We start from the raw sequence: 23,377 nt of genomic DNA, 5'->3' as shown, positions 1-23,377 counted from the left end.
TTTTAGAAAATGCCCCAAATAATAAATAATCATTTTAAAGTTTCATATTGCCTAATTAAAATGAAAGGTTTTTGTACCACATACCCATAGGAAAAAGAAAAAAAAAAAAAAAAAAAGGCAAAACAACAACCCCCATGAGTGAAGAGTTAAGAGAAGCCATTAACGGAAAGAAGATATGTGAAATACGCAAGGATCCAGAATGAATATGGAACACTCTCAAATTATAAACACATCCATCCCAAATAATAACATTGGGAAAATGTTAATAAAATGTTAACCAGAACTGTGAAATGATTAATTTCTCTTCTTAAGTCACCTGGTTTGGGGTACCTTGGTAGGCAGTTGTAGCAAACTAATAGTCATTTTTTATTTCTTAAAAATTATCTATAGCAAGTATTGCCAAAATAAAAAAAAATTGACATAACTAAATGATAATTATGTGTAGGCATGCCATGTTATTCTCTATGCTTTTTTCCCTGAACTTGAAAATGTCATGATTTTAAAAATAGATGTAAATTGCAATCTTCAAATACATAATTAATAAAACAGAAAAGCTATTCAACTAAGGAAGCTAGAATGTGAATATTAGAAACTCAGTTTCATGTGGTAAAATCAAAGTCCTAAATAGTAGTATCAATAAACCCTAAATTAGTATACTGAAAATGAGTACAATTAAAAAAATTATCCATTAAGTTTAAAAAGCAAAATTCTGAAAAATCCAATTAATAAGAAGCAGAAAATATGTGGAGACAGATTATGTAAAGATATACAGATATAATTTTAAAATAAATAATGATGAAATTGGCTGTTTTATATTAATACATTTAAATATCTTGAGAATGAGAATAAAAAAGTATGAATCACCTGATGTAAATCCAGGCGAAAAGTCCCACACTTGTACATTTAGAATTTGAAAAGTATATATCATATAATTTATAAAAGTGGAATACACAATTTAAAAATGATCAAAATTGTATATCACACTAGTACAAATTAAAATAATGCAATATATTATCACCTACCACTCTTTGCTTCAAATGAATGCAAACATATTCAGGCATATAAAGTTTCAGTGCTACAGCTAAATGGACCACTACACAGAAATGGGAAATGATGGAGAATTTGGAAAATCAAAAGTAGAAGCTTTTATTTCCAGTATTCTGGGAGGTGGGTCATAGAGGATCCTACTGTGATTTATGTCGGAGAGTGTTTTGCCTATGTTCTCCTCTAAGATTTTTATAGTTTCTGGTCTTATGTTTAGATCTTTAATCCATTTTGAGTTTATTTTTGTGTATAGTGTTAGAAAGTGTTCGAGTTTCATTCTTTTACAAGTGGAACCAGTTTTCCCAGCACCACTTGTTAAAGAGATTGTCTTTTCTCCATTTTATATTCTTGCCTCCTTTGTAAAGATAAGGTGTCCATAGGTGCGTGGGTTCATCTCTGGGCTTTCTATTTTGTTCCACTGATCTATATTTCTGTCTCTGTGCCAGTACCATACTGTCTTGATGACTGTGGCTTTTGTAGTAGAGCCTGAAGTCAGGCCGGTTGATTCCTCCAGTTCCAGTCTTCTTTCTCAAGATAGCTTTGGCTATTCAAGGTTTTTTGTATTTCCATACAAATTGTGAAATTATTTGTTCTAGCTCTGTGAAAAATACCGTTGGTAGCTTGATAGGGATTGCATTGAATCTATAGATTGCTTTGGGTAGTATACCCATTTTCACTATATCGATTCTTCCGATCCATGAACACGGTATATTTCTCCATCTATTAGTGTCCTCTTTTATTTCTTTCACCAGTGTTTTATAGTTTTCTATATATAGGTCTTTAGTTTCTTTCAGTTCAGTTCAGTTCAGTCACTCAGTCATATCTGACTCTTAGTGACCCCATGAATCACAGCATGCCAGGCCTCCCTGTCCATCACCAACTCCCGGAGTTCCTAAGTATTTTATTCTTTTCATTGCAATGGTGAAAGGGATTGTTTCCTTAATTTCTCTTTCTATTTTCTCATTATTAGTACAAGCAATAAATGCTGGAGAGGATGTGGAGAAATGGGAACCCTCTTACACTGTTGGTGGGAATGCAAACTAGTACAGCCACTATGGAGAACAGTGTGGAGATTCCTTAAAAAACTGGAAATAAAACTGCTATACGACCCAACAATCCCACTGCTGGGCATACACACCGAGGAAACCAGAATTGAAAGAGACACGTGTACCCCAATGTTCATCGCAACACTGTTTATAATAGCCAGGACATGGAAGCAACCTAGATGTCCATCAGCAGATGAATGGATAAGAAAGCTTTGATACATGTACACAATGGTGTATTACTCAGCCATTAAAAAGAATACATTTGAATCAGTTCTAATGAGGTGGATGAAACTGGAGCCTATTATACAGAGTGAAGTAAGCCAGAAAGAAAAACACCAATACAGTATACTAACGCATATATATGGAATTTAGAAAGATGGTAACAATAACCCTGTATGCGAGACAGCAAAAGAGACACAGATGTATAGAACAGTCTTTTGGACTCTATGGGGGGTAGGGGGAATGATTTGGGAGAATGGCATTGAAACATGTATAATATCATATAAGAAACGAATTGCCAGTCCAGGTTCAATGCTTGGGGCTGGTGCACTGGGATGACCCAGAGGGATGGTATGGGGAGGGAGGTGGGTGGGGGGTTCAGGATTGGGAACACGTGTACACCCCTGGCGGATTCATGTTGATGTATAGCAAAACCAATACAATATTGTAAAGTAATTAGCCTCTAATTAAAATAAATACATTATAAATTAAAAAAATAAAATAATCACAATCTTGAAAAAAAAAAAAGTAGAAGCATCACTCTGTAAAAGTCCACAGTACCTTTTTTTTTTTTGTATGTCCCTTCATCAGACACGACTGAGCAACTTCACTTCACTTTCACTAACCTGTCTCTCACAATAGACCAAGAGCATAATGAAAGCAAGCAAGGATTTGGGGGATTTTTTGCTTTTATATTCCTTAACACTTAGTGAAAAAATATGAAAATACATAATTCTGGCAAGGTTGTAGGTAAAAATTAAATCAATTACTTGGTTGGGAGGAATGGACATTGGAAAAGCTCCAAGGAAAACAATTTTGCAATATTTATCAAAATCCTTCAAAACATTCTTTCTCTTTTCTGTAATAAATTCATTTCTTAACATCCAATCTAAAGAAATAATCATAAATTCAAGCAAAAGTTTTGGCAAATATGGTCATCTCCTACAATAGTAAAAAACTAGAAACCATCTAAATGTCCAACAACTGAGAAAATACTGGTAAATAGAAAATAATATCAACTATGTGACTAGTAACCAGAGAAGAGGAACTAACCAAAATGCATATCTTAAAGAGGTAGACCAAAGATTCATTTTAATTCTCTTGTTGGTATTGGCATGCCTTTTTCATGGTTTTTGAAAGAGCATGCATTATATTATGTGTTATGGTCATGAAAGACACTTTAATTTTTTTAAGATTTTTTTTGACATGAACCATTTTTAAAGTCTTTATTGCGTTTGTTACAACACTGCTTCCGTTTTATGTTTTGGCTGCAAGGCGTGTGGGAGCTTAGCTCCCTGACCAGGGATCAGACCCACAACCCTTGCAATGGAAGGTGAAATCTTAACCACTGGACTGACAGGGAAGTTCCATGAAATACATTTTTCAAAAGATAATTTTTATTTTATTTTTTCATCAGTGTTAACCTTTGTTTTGTTATGAAATGCTTTGATTCAACAAATATTACTATGTTATCTACACTGCACTAGTCAAAAAGTCATTGAGGAAACCAGTGTGACAGGAAACCATCAGATAACATGCTTGCAGTCTCTTTAACATAAAGGCCAAAAGGCATGCAGTCATGTTAAGGGCTGATCATCTCTTGTGTGGACTATTATAACAAATTCTTACTGCATCTGTTATCTCCTACTATACACCCTTCAGTTTATTTTTTGCACTGTCTTCAGAATGCTTTGCCTAAGCACAAATGTGGTCATGCCTTCTGTTTCCTCAACTTACTTGTTTGCCCTTTGCCTGCAGCACTGATTCTCAACCATGAATGCTCATCAGAATCACTCTGGTGAATTTTTTTTTTTTTAAGTCCAGTGCCGCGTCTTTTCTCCTCACCGAGCCCCTCTCGCCTGGCCCTGCCAGGCTCCTGATGTAAGTGTTCTTGTTTGGGGCGAAGATATCAGTTTCTTAAAGCTACCCAGAATAATGATTGTGATTACGTTTCCAGTCCCATTTCTTACCTCTTCCCCTGAGCAGATTCTGAATTTCATGTTCTACCATCTCATAATTGTGCTTACCTGTGATTCTGCTTCTCCCTGAAATACAATTTCATTCCTTGTTATCTTGAGTTCTTTTAGTCATCTTTTAAAATTTTGTTTAAATAATCCCCCACAAAGTAAACCTTCTCTGATACCTTAAAGCAAAGTTGGGTACCCCTACCTAATCTTCTCCAAAGAAGCCCCAAAGTAGCCATGCCAAGAAGGATTAGGTTCTGTAGAGGGTGAACCAGTACGGAGATAGGAGGTGACAGAGGCTTTTGACATTTCAAAGCAGGACCATCACTCGAACGGAATCCTCAATATACCAGTAAATGTCGCACTAGCTATCTTCCTCTCACACTAGACTGGGAGTATCTTGAAGGCAAGGATTTTATCATGTTGTATTTCTTAGCACCTGGTCCAATGTCAAGAAGTTTGCAGGTATTCAAGCAATTATTTTCTGAGTAAATATAAGAAATAATCATTAATCCAGTGCATGATAAATGCCATATATATGGCACAGAACAAAATATGGTAGGGAATTGAAAGAGGCATGTTTGCTGGGTGACGTTTTCATCTCATCACGGTATAATGGGAAGCTTTGGGCTCACACGGACTGTTGGGGATGAGTTGCTAGCTGTGTGATCAAGTTATCTAATCTCTCTAAACGTCCACTTCTCCTAGTGTAAGGGTAAAAAACTTGATTTCACAGGGTTGTCTGGAACCCAAAATGCACCTAGCAGATACAGGTGGTCCATGAATGTTGGTTGCTGTCTTTCTTCTTCACTGTTTACACTGTCATAGTTAATTCTTTCTTGACAAGCTTTATGCTTCTTGGAGGCAGAGACAGTATCTTACTCATTGGTGCTATTCCCTAGTATAGAACAATGAATTACACAAGCCATGTGATCAATAAATAGTTTTGATTAAAGAAGAAACTGCATGAGGTAGAAGGTTGGGTTGCATTTGAATATATAGGAGGATGTAGCATGATGGTAAGAGGAAGTAATTCTGAGACTGAAAAAAGGTGAAGAATAAATAAAATGTGGAAACTATAACAATCTAGGCCCAGGCCCTAGAAGAAAAGTCAACTCAGTAAACTAGATGGTTCAAAAAAGAGATTTAACAGATCTTGTGTATTTGATGTCATACCTATGAAGTCACTACCTAATTATGAAGTTATGAAGTTTTACACTTCATGAAAAGTTATGAAGATTTACTCCCACGTTTTGAAGGTTTGAAGATTTACACCCAAGTTTTCATCTAAGAGTTTCCAGTTTTCGTTCTCATATGTAGACAGTTGATGGGAACTCAGTATTCTGCATGTAAACATTCATTTAATTCACTTGTTGTTAGTATAGTATTTCTACCTTAAACTGTGCCTAACTTTCCCTGGTCTGAAGAATGTCTGTTTAACTGTTTTCAGAGAACGAATCTTCTCTCTTACAGGATGGAAGCAGTAAAAGCATCCAACTGCACCAAGTGGAGAATGGGATAAGGCACAAACACTGCTATGTCAGAGCATCAGGTGCCGCCAATACTTAAGACTATCTGTAGTATAAATTGGCCTATTTCTCAGCCTTCCCTGCAGTTGCTTTGAGAGCCAGGATGCTGGAGTCCAATGAGTAAGTTGACTCTTTTCTCTTTACATTATCTTTTTAAAAATTGTGTGTGGTCTGTCTTCTCCTCTTCCTTTTGGTCTTAAGTCTTTAAGTCCATCCTGTAGTTTCAGTAAGAATTCATGAGGGAGCAAAAGTAAATATCTGTTGTTATTGTGCCATTTTTATCTAGAAATCAGAAGAAATATATTTTATTAAATTATCTATTGTCAGAAAAAGTCCAGAGATAGCAAAATTTAAACTACCACATCAATAAATAGTATGAAATAAGAGTTTATGGTACATATAAGAATAGTTAGTAAACTGGGAGCCTCCAAACATGAAAAGTATGTGAACCTTGGGGGCATGAAGTTACAGGATGGACTATAAAGTGAAAATGTGGTAGTTGTTGGATATTTATAATGATTGGTTATTACAATGGGGGTTTTCCAGACAATAAGGGATTGGTTCACAGTGATTATCTCATATCATTTTGTGGGAAGGTGACTTCAATTTATTTTATGATTTTCAGGGGCATTTATAAGAAATAACCTAAATTAAGTTTTCCTTATGTTCATGAAATAAGCTAGATTTTCATTTTCCTTATGTGACTTACATGGTTCTGTCTGTTCATGGCATTCTCAAGTTTGATCTCCATTTTATATTTAATTTTAACTCGGAGTAAAATTGAGCTGTGCTCTGAGTTTTCCCTGCTGTTGTTCAATTTAAGTAATAATTTGTGCTGATTCCTCTTACATTCTGTTATGTTTTCTGACAGTCTTGGTTTCCAAAGCTGTGAATCTTTTTTAAAAAAAACTGACTTTATGGATATCTTAGTGATCGACTGAGAGAGGTTGTCTTAGAATCTTCTTGTCAGAGATCATTCTGAACTGGAAACTATTAATTTTGTTTAGAACACTGTGTGATGTAATTGGAGGAAAACTAGAGCTGGGGATGCTGGCCTTGGATATTATATTCCTTAAGAGAAAAAGCTTTTTACCACATTTTAAATAATGGCTTTTCCCATCGCCTGAGACCTATATGATTATGTACAGGTCATCACACATCACAGGTGTTCTATGAATGTGCGTAGGCAGCTACTTTTCTGAAAGCTTTTCTTGCAGCAAAAGTCCTTAAAAGAGATGTCTGTATATACTTTATCATGCTCACTCCCTGGGTGATAACATTTACCCCATGACTCTAAAATGTTATCACAAAGAAAATGGGTCCAAAACTTATAACTGTCTCTGACCTATTCTTTAAGCTTGGCCTCATTTACCTACCGCTTTTGATGTCTAGCAGGCATCTCAAAAAAGAAGCCTTAGTCACATCCTCCCCGTTCCTCTCCAGGTTGTTTCTGTCTCAGTAGATGACTCTGCATTTACTCTGTGTTGCTCAGGCCCAGCTTTTTTAAATTGAGTTATAATTGACATAATGCTAAATTAGTTTCTGGTGTGCAACTATAATGATTAAATGTATATACTGTGAAGCGATTGTGAAGCAGTCACCACAACAAGTCTAGTAAACATCCATCATCATACATAACAAATGAGCCTCTTTCTCATAAAATCTGGACCCTTTTCAAACAGCATCATCTGTCCCGGGCCCTAGGGCCAGTGAGGTCCCTGTGGAAGCCCTTTACAAATTGTTTCTCATTCACCACAGCCCCATTAGTCTCATGGGCATGAGCCCTATTGGTTTACACGCTAGATGTTTTGGGGGTTTACCTCTCAGGGGAAGATCCTAAAAGTTGAGGTGCTTAATGTGTGGGATGAAGCCATTTGTCCTCAGGTAGAAGCTTCAGGTTTGAGTTCCTTCCTGACTCTGCCTGGCAATGCTGGGTGGTGGCGCTTTTGGTATGATTAAGGTCTCAGCCTTTTCTAACTACTTCCATGTATTTGAGCTTTTTTCTCTTTGGCCAGATATGGATTTGCTCTGTGAATATCTTAGATTTTCTCCCCCGCTCCATAGGATAGTTTTCCATATGTAACTGTACATTTAGTGTAACCATGGGAAGAGGTGAGTTCGAGACCTCTTTACCTCACCATCTTGAGCCAGAACCTAAGGTAATCATTATATAAAGATAGTTTGATAATGGTTTCCTGTCATATGTGTTTGCTGCTTGAGTGTGGGACTCGGCCATGATTATTCCTGATCCACTTCTAAAACCATAGACTGATTTTTGTGTACTCAGATGGGTAAAAGTTAACCTGACACGTGTCAGATTATTGTGTTATGGTTTTAAATTTGTATTTCCTTGATTAGTAATATTGAGCATCTTTTCATGTACCTCTCAGCCATCTGTGTGCCTTCTTTGGAAAAAATGTCTGTTCAGATAGTATCATTTTTTAAATTGACTTGTGTTTTTTCTGTTGAGCTGTATGCATTCTTTATATATCAGAAACACTTCTTGTAAGTGCTGTGACTATGAGATTTCTCAGGAAGCCCCATGAGCCGTGCTTGGTCTTGGTACTTTCCACTTCCCATCACGGATGGTTCTCGCAACACATCCAGTTTACTCAGTGCTCTGTGGGCCTCTGCTTTGAATGGGATGTCACCGGAGAGCCTGTCACAGGCACTCTCTTCTTCCCACCCTACCTGGAGCAGGTAATGTGTTACAATAAATTCTACTGTTAGCCAATGGTAAAGCAAAAATGATTTTCTCATCCTTAAAAAGGAAACCATCTGGATGGAGAAGGAAGGGAAGGACTCCCTTTCTCACGGAGCCTGGAACCCACTGCACTGAGGCCTGTAAGAGAAGCCCTGATGTGTCACTCCCCTCCCACACATCCCCAAATGGTTTTCTTAAATTTGCAAAGCAGACGTCTTTTCCAAGAAATGAAGTTTTAAAGGTCAACGATATTGGAGAGAATTTAAGGGTTCTTGAGTAGCTGCTTCTTGAAAGAAGAAAAGCAGTCTTACATTTTTGTCTTTGGAAATACATTTCTTATCTTTTCTTATGTCGTCTATATCTCAGATGCTTGACTTCTGAGCAAACCTAAGGCTAATAGGGGCCAGATTAGTTCAACATAAGAGTGTGTGGAAATACTTCTACTTTCTTATAGTACTGATATTTCTCCACAAATGCTATAAATTTCTAATAGAGAAGAAAAAAGCAACAGGATAAAGATTACCTAGTAAAACTTCAATTAACTTTATAAAATTCCTTTTTGGTAAAAGACTTGCTGGTATAATTGCTGTTTGAGAAATTTAGGAAGAGGGTCAGAATTGAAAACATAAATATTTCAGTAGAGTCCGAGGTAACTAATCTGTATTCCTTAGCTCTGTGAAGCCAGATTAAAGCAAAACCTGGAGTTGACATAATTGATCCAGAACTTTGAGATACCACTGTCGAATATTGATCACATTTTTCCAGAAAAATTCAGATTGTCTCATCACCAAGAATACTAGAATGACAAGCTACCAATAATGCAAAGTCCTGACTACTTTCTCCCTTTACTTCCTCAAATCTTAAATAAACACGACTCTCACTGCAATCACTCTCTGCTCAGCCTCACACCCACCTGAGAATTTTGTGCCTTGAACTCTCACTCATTTACTGTGAAGCCCACAAGGACACAGATTTAGACACATGACCAATGCCTCCCTAAATTGCCCATCAAGAGTCTCACCCTAGAAAACCCAGAACTTCAAGGATGAGAGAACTGAAGCCCCGCCCCCCGCCCAACGGTAAGGGGAAGCGGAGAATCTGAGTTCACTGAGGCAAATGGAGAGGAGCAGCCCTTCCTATCATATTCCCGGCTCACAGCCCCAAGAAAGGCAATCACTGCTGTGAACCAAACTCTTGAAATTTTATTGGCCACTATGGTAATTGGTTGAACTTTGCAAATAAAGGGGTAAAAAATTCAGTGTGTGTGAGGATGATCTCTTTTCCCTCTTTTTTTTTTTAATGCAATTACTAAAAGAATAATGAGGAAAAAAAGGACAGAGGGAGTTGTTTTTCCCTTGAGTAGCCGAGCTATTCTATTGTGTATCTTTTTTTCCTCCCTCTTCTCTCCTCCCCATCTTCCCCTACACTCTTTGACTCCCATATCACCTCCAAAATTGAATGGCTCTCGGAGGTTTACTCTCGACTTTAGGCAGGAATGCTCTGTCTCGTTTGCATTCCCTCCCTGTTTGTCTGTTTTTATTTCGAGAAGGCTAACAAGTTAACCTGTGCCAATCTGTTTCACTAGGGAATTGCTTTGAGATTTTAAGATGGAGTGCCAGCTTGGAATAAAAACATTCTGTGAATACTTCTCCCCATGGTTATTTTTCTCTTGAGAACCTCATGTAGAAGTGTTAGTTGATCTAGAACAAGTCTAAATAGTATAACAATTTTAATTTTTAGCTTTCACATAATTATTTTTATATATGACTCTTGTTTGAACTATCTTTAATTTGCTATGGTTTATAAATATTAGTCCAATGTACCAATATCCTTTGACTCTCTCATATGAACATAATACTGAATTAAGTTTGAGAGAATATGAAATAATCCTGTGTCTAATGAAATGATAACCTAGTTTGGAAGATTAAACACATAAATCAGTAAATAAGACAAAAGAGTAGTCATAACCACCACGAGGGTAGAAAACAAAATCTGAAAACATTAGTCATCTGAGGAAGAGAGTTGTTTTTTTTTTTTTCCATGTAGGATTGTTAAGGAAGTTTTCATAAAGAGGGCGGACTTAGAGCAGAATCTTTTTTTTTTTTTTTCTTTTTAAATTTTATTTTATTTTTAAACTTTACATAATTGTATTAGTTTTGCCAAATATCAAAATGATGAACTAATGAAATGCCAGTAGCAAAGTTTATACCAGTGGTTAGTCCTGATGATGAGAATGACAGAAACGGCAGGAGAAATTGGAAAATAATACGTATGCTCAAACTTAAATCTGTCAATACTACCTCTGGAGTATTCTCAGCATAACATATAATGGACCATGCCCTATCCAGATCCTTCACTGGCTCCTTGATGCTTATGGGATAAAGGGAATGTGATTTCATGCGACTCCCCAGACCCTTCATTGCCTGGGAGTCGGCCTCTGCCCCAGAGTAGTGTTTTGTCATAAATGGCAGCCCACTCCAGTATCGTTGCCTGGAGAATCCCATGGACAGAGGAGCCTGGCAAGCTACAGTCCTTGGGGTTGCAAGACTTAGTAACTGAAGAGAGAGAGACATGAAGAGTAAGTGGTGTTACTGGATGAGAAGCTGAAGAAAATTTTTAAATGTGAAAACTGATGTAAAGTAAATGTAATACAAAGAATGGGAATTGCACTTGACTTTACCCTGAGTGACTCAGAAAATGGTGGTAGTCATTTAAAAAGCAAACTGGAAGAAAGACAGTTGAATCAGGAAAGAGAATCATTTTGCATTTCTATTTGAGGAACTTACAAAATTACCAGGTAAAAACTTCTCTCATGTGGTTGATAGTTGGGGCCCAGAACTCTGCAGAGTAAAAGTAGATTTTAAAATTGAATTTTGATAATGTTAGGCATAATGGTAAAAAGGGATCCACACAAATTATTAACATTGACAAAATTATGGAGAAAGTAGTGCCAGATATCCTTTGGACATTTTATAATGTGAACAGTTCAGTTCAGTACCTCAGTCGTGTCTGACTCTTTGCGACCCCATGAATCGCAGCACACCAGGCCTCCCTGTCCATCACCAACTACCCCGGAGTTTACTCAAATTCATGTCCATCAAGTTGGTGATGCCATCCAGCCATCTCATCCTCTGTCGTCCCCTTCTCCTCCTGCCCCCAATCCCTCCCAGCATCAAGGTCTTTTCCAATGAGTCATCGCTTCACATGAGGTGGCCGAAGAATTGGAGTTTCAGCTTCAGCATCAGTCCTTCCAATGAACACTCAGGACTGGTCTCCTTTAGGATGGGCTGGCTGGATCTCCTTGCAGTGCAAGGGACTCTCAAAGAGTTTTCTCCAACATCACAGTTCAAAAGCATCAGTTCTTCGGTGCTCAGCTTTCTTCACAGTCTAAGTCTCACATCCATACATGACCACTGAAAAAACCATAGCCTTGACTAGATGGACCTTTGTTGGCAAAGTAATGTCTCTGCTTTTCAATATGCTATCTAGGTTGGGCGTAACTTTCCTTCCAAGGAGTAAGCGTCTTTGAAATTCAGATGGCTGCAGTCACCATCTTCAGTGATTTTTGGAGCCCTCAAAAATAAAGTCTGACACTGTTTCCACTGTTTCCCCATCTATTTCCCATAAAGTGATGGGACCAGATGCCATGATCTTCATTTTCTGAATGTTGGGCTTTAAGCGAACTTTTTCATTCTCCTCTTTCACTTTCATCAAGAGGCTTTTTAGCTCCTCTTCACTTTCTGCCATAAGGGTGGTGTCATCTGTATATCTGAGGTTATGGTATTTCTCCCAGCAAAATTGGTTCCAGCTTGTGCTTTTTCCAGCCTAGCGTTTCTCATGATGTACTCTGCATATAAGTTAAATAAGCAGGGTAATAATATACAGCCTTGACGTACTCCTTTTCCTATTTGGAACCAGTCTGTTGTTCCATGTCCAACAGTTAGTAGGTGGGTATAAGAGGCAGCCAGAAAGAGGCTCCTTACCAGAGAATATGGCTCTAATAAGCCTCTTCAAACGAGAATTGTATACACACACACACGCCGCTACACACGTTCTTATTATACACCACACCTATTCCACTTTCCATTTCCCTATCCTGCTTGATTCTTCATAGCACTTTCCACCATCACTTATTTATTCTTAATGTTTATGATAAATATCTCCCCCTCATGAAAATAGGGAATTTATTTCAATTTTGCTCTATTTCTTCTCCATATGGAAGGATTTAAATAGGGCTTGTTAAAATAGCTGAATATAAAATAAAGGTATAAACTCACACGGTGCTTAGGCATTTTGTTACAATAGTGAGCATTTAATATTTGGAAATGGATAAAAATAAATGATGCACTTTGGATTCTGGAAGGAGGAATTCTTAGGAATTTTCAGACCCATTGCTAAAAGATGGGTCTAAGAAACCCAATTAAGTTAAGAGGCAATAGTCTAGAAGGGGTTATAGTCTCATAGAAAAAGGAGAGTGAGGGATCTGAGAATGCAGGGAAAGGAGACAACTAATGTTTTGCAAGCATCAAATGGGAAAGGAATCATGATGGAGTTTGCAGTTAGTGACAAGGAATTTTAGATTCTAGGTCCTGTCTTAGTTCCTTTTTCCCCTCTCCTTCAGTGATTTATTTTCTATCCACCCCTGTGACTTCAGTTGTCATCCAAATGAAATATATTGAGTGTCTAGCTCTAAAGAATTCAGTGAAATTTAGCTATCACCTTTTCAGTATTATGATTTGTTTTATATGCAAAGGCCTCCCACGCAAGTTTTCTGAAGTCCTTAGATAGCTCCAGATTTATCATTCCAATGCTGACCTCAGGCATCTCAGACTTAACTTGTTCAAAACAGAATTTATCAGTCCTTTTTCAAGGAAAAGCTTTTGTACTTTTCCTTTGCTGCAGTAAAGTATATTGTAAATCCAGTCTTACAGGTTAAAATAAAGTCATCAATTACCGTTTCCTTTTGGTCACGGTCCCATCCAGTCACCATGTCCTGCTAATTCCTGTTCAGAAATATGCTTAAAAGCTGATGTCCACTCATCCATACTGCTACCTCTTTATCTTTAGCATAGGTAAAGAGGTAGCAGTTACTCCCTTAAGCTATTAGAGGAGCCTTCTGTTCTACTCTTCAGCTGTTTATGTGTCTAGACTGTTGTCTACACTGTTGCCATTGCTATTTTTTCCAAAACTACAAACATGCCACCAACATTGAACATATCTCTTGGTTCCTATTCGCCTCAGGATCCAGCCGCCCATTCTTTTACTAGGTACTGCACATTGTGCTGAAGCATGAGTTAGCGTGCTGGGTAAGGCAGTTGAAATCGACCGTTCTCTCGTGGCCCCCATCGCTTCATGATCATCTATAAGCACTTCACCGCCATGTTCCTTTTTCCTTCCATACTGGGTTACTACCATCTAGGAGTATTCCAGGATTTTTCACAGTTTCCTGTTTCTGTCCATACTGATCCCGTAATCTAGGAAATCATACCTCAGTTCAGCTCATTCGCTCAGTCGTGTCCGACTCCTTGTGATCCCATGGACTGCAGCACGCCAGGCCTCCCTGTCAATTGCCAATTCCTGGAGTTTACCCAAACTCATGGCTACTGAGTCGGTGATGCCATCCAACCATCTCATCCTCTGTTGTACCCTTCTCCTCTTGTCCTCAATCTGTCTCAGCATCAAGGTCTTTTCACATGAGTCAGTTCTTTGCATCAGGTGGCCAAAGCATTGGCAACATTCACTCTTGAGCCATCTCCTCTTCGACCACTTCCAATTTGTCTTGATTCATGAACCTAACATTCCAGGTTCCTATGCAATATTTGCTCTTTACAGCATCAGACCTTGCTTCCATCACCAGTCAGAACATCCACAACTGGGTGTTGTTTTTGCTTTGGGTCTGTCTCTTCATTCTTTCTGGAATGTTTTCTCCACTGATCTCCAGTAGCATATTGGGCACCTACTGACCTGGGGAGTTCATCTTTCAGTGTCCTATCTTTTTGCCTTTTCATACTATTCATGGGGTCCTCAAGGCAAGAATACTGAAATAATACCTATCAACCCTCAAATGAGAAACCTCCCAAATGCCTTTCCTTCTCTGAAACATGTGTATGTATGTCCATGGCCAAAATATTTCCTCTTACCTGTCCTAAGACTCTGCTTACATTATTATATTATGAATATTATTATAGTATTTATGTTTATTTTTTCTTTTCCATTTCTTGTGACTTCCTGTAAAAGTCTAAAGCATAATACAATGCTTGGCACTTTGTATACACGGAATGAGTGTGAAGCATGTTCTGCCAGGCCTTTGAGTATTATGGAGACGGGACGAAGTACAAGCACAGATTTTGGAGGGAAACAAACTTAACTATAATTCTTAAGTCAAAAATTTCAATACATTGCTCAGGTGCTGCATTACAGATAAACTAGTATTTATAAAAAAAAAATTTTTTTTGTTGTAGAACATGAGCAATCATTTAGTATCCTTTATAAAAGAAACTTTCTATAATGGAAAACTTCAAGCAATACTTGGAATCAAAGAGAATAATGTTATGAACCTCCCATTACCAGTATGTCTAATCTTTTCATCTATACCCTGTCTGTTTTCCTCCTCTCCTTAAGAACTATTCTGATGCAAATCCTAAACTTCATCACCTTTAATCCATTAATAACTTATTATGTATCACTGAAAGATAAATGTTCTCTATTTTTATAAGACCTTACAATGTCTCAGATTTCTTAATGTCATCATTCAGTTCAAATTTTCCCAATTATTCCTAAATGAGCAAGTGCTATTTAAACAGCTAGCTTGTATGAGCTATATTCATATGAACAGATATTAATGTGCCTATGAATAACATGAGAATCATGTTAAAATGCAGATTCTGAGTCAGTAGGTCTAGGTCGAGGCCTGAGAGTCTGTATTTCTAACAAGCTTCCTCCTATCTAGTGCCAGAGCTGTGTAGGCCACACTTAGAAACGTGATTGTAGAGCATCTTACATTTAGGATGTTTCTAATTTCATCTTCATGATGTCATTTGCCATGTTCCTCTGTACTTCGTGATATCATGTAAACTCACAGTTATATCTAGAATTATAGCTCTCAACCTTGGTTACACAACAGCATCACCGAGGAACTTAACAAAATCTTCATGTCCAAGTCATCTCCAGACAAGATACTTGGAATAAAATTCTTTGATACTTTTATTGACCAGGTTTTAGAACTGTGAGTTATCTCCCAATCATCTTCCAAAAGATTTTATTTGAATATACTTTAAATATATTAATATATCTGTATCTATATGTTTAGAGATACATGTAAAGCCCAAATTCTTAATAGAAGAAGTATATATTCTGTAATATATATTGTATATTGATGTATTGATGAATCATTTATGTGTAAAATAGGCTGCTTCTGGTGGTGGGTTTTCCTTTTTTTGTTCTGTGTCCTGTCAGGAACTGTAAAAGCATAGGAGTCTTGGTGAAAATGTGCCATCAGTAGCAGAAAGTACATTTTAAGACTTGGCCCTGACGTCTCTGCCAAGGTCTGACCTTCCCAAGCCTGGCCTTCTGCCTCTCCAGCTGCAAGTGTGGTCGTCCCCGCTGAATCCCTGGGGCTGTGCACGGCCGCGCAGGCGTGCCTCTCCACTGTGACCTGCAGGATAAGGAAAGTATTTTCCATGTGCCCGAAGCTCTCCTCGCCCCTCTCCCCTGTTAGGCTGAGTATACACTTCTATCAGGGACAGAAAATTTTTCTTCTAAAATGATGCTGTTTTCAGTTCTGTAAAATTCTTTGAGGCAAGAAAATAAAGGGACTTGATCGCTGGCAGGAAATAGAGGAATTGGAAAATGTGGAGAACAAAATTAACTACTTTTTGTTCTGTCATTTATTGTCATTGATGCGTCTTGTTTACTTTTTCGCTTTCTTAATAAAGCTGTAAAAAGAGTATTTACATTATAAACCCAGCATTAAGCTTGACCTTGTAGAAAAACAACTAGAAATTTTCTGGATGTGGATGGCTAAACATATGTGTAAACCACTGAAGATTTACAGTTAATCTGAAAACTTAGAGACATTTTCTTATGTGCATTTGTCCATAGAAGGGTTAAAAATTTTAATCTACAATCTGTCTACTACTCAGAGGTAGTATTTAAGCAATGTGCTTCAAGTGAAAATCATCTCCTCGAACATAACAACTGATTTCAAGTGGGTTTTTTGTAACTGTTTTTCTACAGAATGGAATTTTAAGCATAAAACCTATGGAGTGGGGTGCCATTGCCTTATCCACTATTCAAGATCAGGGTACTTTTGAAATTTCATGTGAACTAGCTCTCATTTTTCAAACTCAGAAGCTTAAAATACAATGAAAACTAAAAATATTGCCAGAGAATGAAATACACTATATGGTTGTCTGGAGGCTAAATTTTGTTTTCAACTGCTCTTGTTGATTTATATCTATTATACTCTCACCATGATGTCATGAAATACATTGTGAGGAGTGGGTACTTAAATAAAAGTTTAAGTGGTTTTATAATTATGATGATTAGACTAACACTTCATAAATTACAAAATATATTGAATGTATATATGCTTATACACCAACTCAAAAACTCATTCATTCCTTATAATACCCCTGGGAGACAAGTGCTATTATTATGATACTTTTTTTGAGATAAAAACTGAGGCTCAGAAGAATAAAGGCTCATGGCTGGAAGTCAATCTTTTGGAAACTAGAGCTCAGGTTTTCTGATTGCAGATTTTGGTATGCCTTTTTTATGTATAGACTAGATCCAGATGAGGTCTGACTGAGAGGCATAACTAGGTTTAGGACTAGTCATGTACTGATTAAATAATCAAGTGATTTGCTAATGATGTATAATATACATAATGTACATTTAAGATAATGACATTTAACAAATTAAAAGTATCTTTACTTCTTTAATCTTATTTTAACCTTCCAAGAAATCTGAGTTAACAACTTTAACACCCAACCGATGGATGAATAAACAGAGGTCTAATGAAGTTATGGAACTCATTCAAAATTGTTAATTTACATTGTGACAAAGCCAGAAAACCTCATTTTTTCTGAGGTTTCAAAGGAACTCTTTCCACTGGAACCTCTTCATTTGCAAATACTTATCTAGCCTAAAATTTACCAACAAGTTCTGAGCTAGTGACTTCCAATTATCTTTGGACTACGAGCTGTTTAAACTTCTATGGGGGAAAAATGCATATAAAAAAAGTAAAATTTTTCTTCTAAAAAGGAAAAAACCCAAAATCGTACATATATTTGTAATTTGTAATAATACAAATTTGCCACACTGTTTTATGTGTACTGCTACCCTATTCATTGATTTAATACTATAGCCCAATATTTAGCCATAAAGCAAATGATGAACTAAACATTTGGTGCAAATGAGAATTGACATCATTCGTTTCCAAAGGTAAGGATGTTGACCTGCTTACAAATTACCCTCTGAGAAACATCTTACATCATTAAGACTTGTTATACTTCCAGAATTTTCTCTCAGATGGATTTTGCACAGAGAAATTGAACATACTGTGCAGTTGAGTCCCCAGGGCCTCATGAGCCACACAGCTGTGAAAAGCTCTTCTCTTGAAGTGAATTGGGCTGAAGTAGAAAGGTTTATTTAGGCTCTTCTATGAGATAATTCAGGAGGGAAGTAGTTTCCAGCCCAATTATTACCAGCTGAGTTCAGATATCTGTCTTGATACCTCCATGTAAGGGAAGACTATTTGGGTATCTGATGCTTAATGGAAATTGGGGAGGAGGGCTCTGATATTTAAAAAGAAAAATACTCATCTAGGTCTCACACTAAGCTTTTGGGCACTTTTGTTCTGATAGAAGGAAGTAACTCCATTATTCAGAATGACACCAAAGATTCAGTGTGAATCAAATGTGTTTTGATGATTCTAAAAGTCTGCTGGAAGCTTTAGACAGTCCATCAGCAAGCTAGCCATGTGACCAACCAGGGGTGACTTCAGAACTGCCAGTTTCCCAAACAGGGAAGCCTTCCAAAGAGCCATATGCCACTAGAAACGTCTGTCACAATTTAGCAGCTGAATGTAATGCTTGCTTTCCAGCTTAAGGAAATGGCAAAATGCTTTTGCTTCCTACTGGAATTCTCTCTGCATTCAATTAAATTATGTTATTTAGTGGCCAGTGAGTACAATGACTAGTTATATATATAAAAAATTATGTCACTAGGAAACAAGATCCTAAACTTCAGCACATAACTTTGTTGAAACAGAGCAGTGTTATGGTATTTACTTGCTCTAAACCTTTCCAGTCCCCTCAAAGTCTTAATTCTTAAATAATGAAACCCAGGCATAAAAAGATACTAAAATATCATGCACATAGGTACAAAATACATATCTCTGTGCTTCCAGGGCTGTTTGCATGTTAACAGAGACCAAGAAACCATAAGTGAAAAGAATGACACTCCAGGGAATTACCTTCAGGCACCAGTGAGCAGGAAGGAGAAGTATATTTTAGGGCCCCTGGGCCCTGTTCACCCAGAAATCATACCATCAACAGATGACTTAATCCACCTTTATGTAAGTTTGGTTCCTAGATTGGGACTACTAGGTCTGAATGCCTACAAAGAAATAATAATAATATGATAGAAAAAGACAGAGTCAGGAGGTATAGATTACTTTCTGATAAATGACAAGCCTTATGAATTAAAATGACCTTCTTGGCTGACAAAGCTGAGCACTCATTGGTTACAGTAGTCTATCCCAGAAGTACGTGTGTCTGTCACAAAAGGAACTTTTTTTTTTTTGAGTGGAAAGTGAAAATATTAACTATTGCTACAGTGGAAGGTGCTATGAGCATGAAATGTAGGGCAAAAGTATAAAAAACAAAAAGTAATAAAATGTAAGGCATTAATATAACTAAAAGAAATAATTAAAGGAAAAATTGAAATAATTTTTTAAAGTTCCTAGCTATTCTAATGCATGTTTCTGTTGTTAGGGAAGGGGAGAAAGTTGTTTGTGATCTTCATATTTAAGGACGTTTCCTGACCCACTCTCAGTGAGATATAGATGTTACATTGTGAAATTATCCCCTGCCAAAAACTGAACAAACCTCACATTCTTAACCAAAATACCTTGTAATCTGCTGCCAAATAGTGACAGAGACAGACAGAGACGCCTGCAAAGCAATTTCTCCAAGCATAAGTAAAGTTTTTGTTTAAGGATCAAGCCTGTTGATTGAATTCCGTTTCATAATACACTCAATTGACTACCATTGAGATATATTCACTATGCAAATAAAACTCGGGGAAAAGAGGAATTTTCAGGATAGCTAGAAAAAGTACTTGGGAGCAAGAATTAGGAATAGAATTTCACTGAACAGAGTAAATAAAGAGTTGGAATACTCAGAGGTTTTCCAGTGCTATGTGATATTTTTCTTCCTAACTAGTTCTCTACAATATTCTTATTTGCATAGGGTAAATAGTGGACCATATTTAAATGTAAAATGTTACTAAATTAAGTCATATTTTTAAGCCTTGATAATACAGTATTAATGTTGTGGAGGAGAGACTCCACTCCATTTTTCCAACGTGCTTTTGCTACTAAGTCACTTCAGTCGGGTCTGACTCTGTGCGACCCCATAGACGGCAGCCCACCAGGCTCCGCTGTCCCTGGGACGCTCCAGGCAAGAACACTGGAGTGGGCTGCCATTTCCTTCTCCAATGCATGAAAGTGAAAAGTGAAAGTCAAGTAGCTCAGTCGTGTCTGACTCTGTCGGACCCCATGGACTGCAGCCTACCAGGCTCCTCCGTCCATGGGGTTTTCCAGGCAAGAGGACTGGAATGGGTGCCATTGCCTTCTCTGCCAATGTGCTTTTAGAAAAGCTCAAATATATAGCACCATTAGGAATTACGGCAATATACTTCATGCAGATTGAACAAAATGTATCTGAACCTAAGGAAAAAGATACATTGGGAAATTGTATCACATTAGCTAAGATGAAATGCTCCAATTTTTACCTCCATACACATCTAAAATTTGGGGTAAACTTTAGGCCTCCATTAAATAACCTAATTGGTTAACACAATTACAGACATAGCTCATGTTCTGTTGCTCATGCCAGACTCTTAAGGGAGTAATAAAATTAGTTTAAGACAGAGGGATAAAAGGCGTTCTGAAGGTTAATGAAGCCAAGGGTAGCAAAAAAGGAAGATGTCAGTTCTGGCACACCAGCTGTGTATTTCAAGTACATGAGCAGCTGCCTCCTGTCTGTGGGCCTATGACTATTAAATTTGTCAAAGCAACAGCACCTAATGGAGCTTTAGTTTTTTTTTCTCCAATAGAAGGACCATTTCTTTGAAAAAAAATTTTTTTCTTTTTTTAAGAATTTTTTAAAATTTAATTTTATTTATTTTAATTAGAGGCTAATTGCTTTACAATATTGTATTGGTTTTGCCATACATCAACATGAATCCGCCACGGGTGTACACGTGTTCCCAATCCTGAGAATTCTTAAGTTCATGGAAAACTCATACTTTAAAGACCTAGTTTTCTTTATACATCCTACACTTAGACCTTCTGTTTATTGCTATCATCAAGTCTGATTATAAAATCCTGAACAGATCTGAGTATAGATGTTTGGGAAAAACCCATTTACAGTAACAACTATAAGGGACTACTCAAGTATAGAAGCTGCAAAATCCCAGCATGAACAGGCTGTGAGATCCCTGAGGGCTGAGAAAGACAGCATAGCCAGGAGAATCACAATCAAAGTCAACGAGTAAACCAGATACAGCCACAGAGGAAGAGCTGGGAATTGGGAACCAGGTACCTGAGCTCCCTTTACCAAACAGAAACAAGTCCCATTGACACTGTCCTATGATCCTGTTCCCTTCAACACTGGTACTAATATACTAGGATAGATTGGCTGTCTTTGCAATTATTACCCTCTATTACTGACTAGCTGATAAAAATCCCAATATAGATTTTATATTGTTGGATATAAATTGCAACTTCCCTGGTGGCTCAGTCAGTAAAAAGTGCCTGAAATGCAGGAGACCTGAGTTCAATCCCTGGGTTGGGAAGGTCCCCTGGAGAAGGAAATAGTGACCCACTCCAATATTCTTGCCTGGGAAATCCCATCGACAGAGGACCCTGGTGGGCTACAATCCATGGGGTCACACGTGTCAGTCACGACTGAGAACTAAACCCAAACCTACTGTTTAAAGTAAGCAGTATCTTTGTAATAGATAAATTCTGAGATACTAGAGGCTTAGGCTAATGGCAACAGTGGAATTAGCTATCTGTCCAGCAAAAATGTTGATTCTCTTTTGTTGGAGTAGAGTTTTTTCTGGAAAGCAACTGTCCAGCTGAGAGCTTGATTTTATAGCTGCACAGAATGGAGGAAAGAGGCATCTGACTCACTGCAGACCAATGCCGGCTGAAGTGTCTTCTTCCACTTCTGGACACATCCCCTAGATAGGGGCCACCTCCCATACGCAGTGTACTTTCTCTCTTCCCTTCTCAGCAACTTGTCAAGATCCAGGGAAAATGGAAACCATGTATAGAAGATGGCAAACTTTTTTCAGCTGAATTTCTGGGTAGCCACCTGCAACATTCAAGATTTGCTGAATCTGCAAACTGACCAGTGCTTGATCTCTTTCAATCTAATGCTTGCTAAAGTGTCTCTCCTATTTTCATCCTTTCTCCTAAGAGCTGTGGCAAGGGGTTGGTTGTATCCTTTCCAAATCATTATGTGTGACAGTTTTATATAACATGTTGTCCCTGGAGCAAGGAGCAACAGCTTTCCCACTATGCAACTGCCATGCCAGTGCCACTTTAGTTTTGTGGGTTTTGTCTTTTAAATGATAGTCCATCATTTCTTTTGGGGGGATGCTAGTTCTAGAAGGTCTTGTAGATCTTCATAGAATCGTTCAGCTTCTTCAGCATTACTGGTTGGGGCATAGACTTGGATTACCGTGATATTGAATGGTTTGCCTTGGAAATGAACAGAGATCATTCTGTTTTTTGAGATTGTATTCAAGTACTGCATATTGGACTCTTTTTTTTTTTTTTTTTTTTTACTATGAGGGCTGCTCCATTTCTTCTAAGGGATTCTAGCCTACAATAGTAGATACAATGGTCATCTGAGTTAAATTCACCCATTTCAGTCCATTTTAGTTCACTGAGTTCTAAAATGTCAATGTTCGCTCTTGCCATCTCCTGTTCGACCACTTCCAATTTGCTTTGACTCATGGACCTCACACTCCAGGTTCCTATGCAATACTGCTCTTTATAGCATCAGACTTTACTTCCATCATCAGACACATCCACAGCTAGCATTGTTTTCACTTTGGCTTCGTCTCTTCATTCTTTCTGGAGTTATTTCTCCACTCTTTTCCAGTAGCATATTGGGTACCTACTGACGGGGGAGTTTATCTTTCAGTGTCCTATCTTTTTGCCTTTTCATACTATTCATGCGGTTCTCAAGGCAAGAATACTGAAGTGGTTTGCCATTCCCTTCTCCAGTGGGCCACATTTTGTCAGAACTCGCCACCATGACCTGTCCATCTTGGGTGGCCCTACACAGCATGGCTCATTGTTTCACTGAATTAGACAAGGCTGTGGTCCACATGATCAGTTTGATTAGTTTTCTGTGATTGTGGTTTTCATTGGCTTATGGAAGCTCCCTGATGGGAGAGACTGACTGTGGGGGAAACTTTATTTTTTGGGTTTCCAAAATCACTGCAGATGGTGATTGTAGCCATGAAATTAAGACACTTGCTCCTTGGGAGAAAACTATGACAAACCTAGACAGCATATAAAAAGCAGAGACATTACTTTGCCAACAAAGGTCTGTCTAGTCAAAGCTA

At 37.7% G+C, this 23,377-nt stretch overlaps 1 long non-coding RNA gene across 1 annotated transcript; it reads right to left on the bottom strand.

Moving 5' to 3' along the window:
• Nucleotides 1-5,962: 5,962 nt before the first annotated feature.
• Nucleotides 5,963-7,282, bottom strand: LOC123333353. The gene is made up of 2 exons (XR_006550686.1): nt 7,179-7,282; nt 5,963-6,084 (listed from the first exon to the last, which is right to left on the bottom strand). It is a non-coding gene; the product is annotated as an uncharacterized LOC123333353 (long non-coding RNA).
• Between the last annotated feature and the right edge of the window lie 16,095 nt (nt 7,283-23,377).

This window comes from Bubalus bubalis, chromosome 4, assembly GCF_019923935.1.
Source record: "Bubalus bubalis isolate 160015118507 breed Murrah chromosome 4, NDDB_SH_1, whole genome shotgun sequence".
Lineage (NCBI taxonomy): Eukaryota > Metazoa > Chordata > Mammalia > Artiodactyla > Bovidae > Bubalus > Bubalus bubalis.
The sequence above is the reverse complement of the archived record's forward strand: the minus strand, read 5'-3'. Positions and strand labels throughout refer to the sequence as shown.